The sequence below is a fragment of the Rattus norvegicus genome, chromosome 2, assembly GCF_021556685.1.
Source record: "Rattus norvegicus strain SHRSP/BbbUtx chromosome 2, alternate assembly SHRSP_T2T, whole genome shotgun sequence".
In the NCBI taxonomy this organism is placed as follows: domain Eukaryota; kingdom Metazoa; phylum Chordata; class Mammalia; order Rodentia; family Muridae; genus Rattus; species Rattus norvegicus.
The window spans coordinates 106,956,987-106,961,760 of NC_141535.1; positions in this window are offsets into that span (position 1 = coordinate 106,956,987).

Here is a 4,774-nt window from a genome sequence, read left to right on the forward strand (position 1 = left end):
GCCACACATGTGACAATATACTAGGAAAGGCTATGATTGGCCCAAATTGGTTTTAGCTCATCCTAATATCAATTTCTTCCTTCATACTATAACTATTGGGACATTGAGTATATTCTTCTCCACATGACCACAGAGGGATCTGATACAAATTGGGACTAGACTGTAGAGCTCTCAGTTCCAACTAGTACAAGAGAGTTTGGGTAGATTAGAAAACTAGATGTTAAGAAAACAAAGTGTTTTAAAAGTAGATAATAGAAAGAAACTACAAATTATATATGACATGTAGAAGGGTCAACTGGAAGCCAGTACATGTCAAGGACTGACTATACCAAACAACCATGTAGCTCAGAGCATAACCAGGAGAATGTTCTGCCTGAGAAGGCAGAACTAGATAAGGAGAAGTTATTCTTATGGTACCAGAAGTCTCTGTGTTGTAACAACTTATTACACGGCTTCTATGTGTCTCTGTGTGTCCTGTACAAAATTCCAGTTTTGTTTGCCAGTCAACTGTTTTTATTCTTAATTCTAGAGCTGTGTACATACTTTTTGTTGTGGCGGTAGTTTGTTTGTTTTTTCTATTTCCCAAATCTCAGCTAAAGCAGCATTTTGAGAGACAAGATAAAGTGACTAAGATAAAGCTGAGGAAATTATGAAGAGAAAGAGAACCAGAAAACTTTTTGCAGTGTCTTCTACTTTCAAGGTAGATTTAGTTAAAAAAAAAAAACTCTAAGGAGTTTTCTGGGTTTGAAATCTTAAATTATGCAGTGAGTGCACATTATTAAACCATAGCATAAGTAGTTTTCTCCTTAGGCAGTAAAGCATCTGAAGATCATGATGCTTATTGGGCAATGCACAGACTAATAAAGCACTAATGTACTAAATTTAAACGTAATATAGTTTTGGGTTTACTGATATCTTCATGTTTTATTATCTAAACCAATTTTTAAATTTAAACCTACTCTGATTATATTTTCCTTTTCCCCAAGTCTGTCCAGGTCATCTCCTCATTCCTGCCCATCCATCTTTATGTTTTTTTTTTCTCTAAAAACAACCCCCCAAAAACAAATAATAAGTCCCGAAAATCCAGAAAATAGATCACCTCCCCCCAAAATAACAAAACTACTAAACTGCAATCAAATAAACAAACACGCACAAACACACACACACACACACATACACACACATACACACACACACACGCACACACACACACACACACACACACACATGCTTTTGGAGTCTGTTATTTGTTGATTAGTTACCCTTGAACATGAGGATCTGTCTGAAGTAGTTCATATTTCTAGTGCCATTTCGTTGAAGAAAATTGATTCCATATATGTTGGAGATTTAAGAAATAATTATAAGAGGCCAGCTTTTTAAGTCAAGAGCACATGCTATTCCTAACTTTGGAGCTAGTTTAGCATATAAAATTCTTGTTGTGCGTGCATGAGGACCCAAGTTCAAGACCCCCAACAAATAGAAAAAGTGCTGTGTGATATTATATGCTTTTAATTCCAGAGCTAGGAAAGCAGGGACAGGTGAATGCCTGTGGATTGCTGACTATCTAGCCTATTTTTATTAGAAAATTTCGATTTAAAGTGGGAAACCCAGTCTCAAAAACTAAGGAGGACATCACTTTGAGGAACACAAGGATGACATCTGCTTTTTACATGTGTCCATGTATGGGCATGCTTACATGTACATGTAACTCACAAACACACACACACACACACACATAGAGCGAGAGCGAGCGAGAGAGAGAGATGTTTTATTATACTAGCTTAGTGTTCTATGACTTGAGTGGAGAGAAGCAACAACCCAGTAATTTCAGTGATTGGCAGTTTGCTGATACTAATTAAGAGCATATCTGAGAGCAAATTAAATAGAGGCCCCAATTGTAGGGTCAATGGGGTAAATATCATAGTGCATTGGCTCCCTGACTCTGGTATCCAGAGCTGTAGAGTTAGTGAAAATAACTCCTCTACACACAGAAAAAGACAGTAGGATCTCCACTGTGTCTATATCAGAGCATCACATGAGCAGTGAGAAAACAAATGTAAATGGCAGGGCCCTCTGCAAGGCAATATTATCAGAATCTGTAGAGCGACATGGGTGTATAGTTATTTCAAAAACACTCCCCAGTTGATACTAATGTGGAGCTAGTGTTGAGAATCACTGACAGAGAGATGAAAAATAATCATGAATTCTGCCATTTAGCAATCAAGAATCTTGAGTTATTATTTACACCTAGGGTGTTACAATGTGACTATTGAATTTCTCAGTTACTTTAGCTGGGAAATAAAAAATAAAACTAAATGTCCCCATATATTTTTTCTTTTTTCTTTTCTTTCTTCCTTTTTCTTTTTCTTTTCCTCTGAGACTCTTCAAATATGTTCCTAGAAACTAATATATAAATAAAACTTTATGTAAGTAGGTCTTATATAATTAAATTTTATAGCGAATACTTCATGAATAAAGATAGTGTAAATATGATGTAAATAATAATGCTTTCCTACACAATCAAATATAAATCATATTCAGGATCTATTATTTTGATTTGTGTATATGTTGTATGCATATATACATACATATTCCCCCATATGTACATATGGTTTCAGGTTCATATGTGTAAATAGGGGAACCAGAATTATATCAGATACTTTTTGCAATAATTTTCTGCTTATTTTTTATGTGCTTATGTAATGTATTTATATGTATGGGAGGTACATGTGTATATGTACATGAGGTCCATGTCAGCAATCTCCTTGTTTGCTTTTTCTCTGTATTATTTGAAGCAAGGTCTCTTAATAAAGCTCAGAGCTGGTCATTGTGTCTAGGGCTGTTAGCCAGTTGCCTGGAGATCTTTGTTTTAAAGCTGAGATTACAGCTAAGTCTCCACTCACATATCACTTTGACTTGAGTTCTGGTTATCAGAACTTATGTCTTGTACAGCAAATGTTTTAAATATTGAGCCAGTTTCTCAACCTTCTATCTTACTTTTTGAGATAGGGTCATTCATTTTACCTGGAGCTCACTGATTCTACAAGATTAACTGGCAAGTAAGCTCCATGGATGCTTATGTCTCTGCCTGCCCAACATTAGAATTATAGGTGAATGCCATCCTGCCTAACTAATGTGTGATATGGATCTGAGTTCAAGATGACTCCCTATCCCAAGTTCAGGAATTAAATCTTTCAATGTGTTCCTAATAGAAATATTTTAGTACCCAACCTGTGAAAATTTCTCTGGTTGCATCTGTCACTTTAAAGAGTTTTAACCTCTGGTATTCTAGTCTTCCTCTGCCTGTGTAATTGATTCTCTTTTTTTCTTTCTTTTTGTTTAATTTTTTTTATTCACTTTACATTTGATCACAGCCCCTCTTACTCCTCATTTCCCAGCTTCATGCTTACAAATCCTTTCCCTCAATACCATCTCCACTTCTTCTCAGAAAAGTCCAGAAAGATTAGGCACATCCTCTCCCACTCAGGCCCAAATAGGCACTCCAGGTTGGGGGAAGGGGATCCAATAGTAGGGGACAGAGATAAAGACAGCCTCCGCTTCACTTGTTAGGGGACCCACATGAAGACTGGGCTGTACATTTGCTTGAAATGTGTAGGGTTCTAGGTCAAGTTCCTTCATTCTCTTTGATTGGTGTCTCAGGCTCTGTTAGTCCTTTGGTCTTAGGTTACTGGGCTGTATCTACTTTAGAATGTGGACTTATAATAATGTTGGACTGGAATACCTTACTTTCCAAAGATGAAGAGGTCTTTACATTATTTCATAGGTGTAACCAACATATCAACATTTTAAAGCACATCTTTAAAGAGATAATAGAAATATTGTATTACTATTAATATTTCTTTCTCATTCTCTCAGTTCCTCTCTCATAGTTCATTTATGACTTAATCTAACTCTACTACCCATTTTCAGGATGAAGAAATTAAAAAACCAGAGAGTTTTGCTAAGATCAATATTTGTGGGGAAAATGACCCTTTCACATGCGTCAATTAAGAGTATAGGAAACACAACATGAAAATTGATAACAGTAGCAAAATTAGAGTTTAAAGTACCAACAAAAATAATTTTAAGATTGGATGTCAGTACTACATATGGAACTATATTAAATGGTCACGGCATTAGGAAGGTTGAGAACTTGGCTTAGATAAAATGGCAAGTTCTTGTGTAAATTAATGCCAGGATGTTCTGGTTCAAATCTTGTAGTTTGTGGTAGCTACTACATGTTCAATGAACCCAATAAAGGTGTGTATGAAGCTGTGACTGTTTAATTACAAAGCTTGGTCTCATTGAGATTTCTTTTAAGGGACTTGGAAGAACTTAAAATCTGAGGAGTGTAGTAGGCTCAGGTTTAGATAGGTATATTGGGAAAAAGAATTTTCCATGTTGTTCACCCCACTCCCAACACATACACAAAAGACAGGGTAGAGTGAAGAAACAATGATCTTTCAGCATTTAGGTCAAACCCATCACATGCATAATACCTACCAGAAGTGAGGTATTAAAGGGTCTTGGTTCCTACTCTAGAGTTTTCCAGAGATACACATAATGAATATTGAGGCAAAGTGTGAGTAACATAAAATGTAGCTATGGTTTTGTAACATGTTGTTTCTGTCCTGGAAGTGGAGTCATACTCATTTAAAAGGGTATGTGCAGGTCCATGCATGAGTATTAGGGAAGTGAGAAGAGGAGCTTGAACTTATGTGCATTATCCAAACATGAACACATCAGGACCTCCCGTCCTAGGCATAAGCCAAGG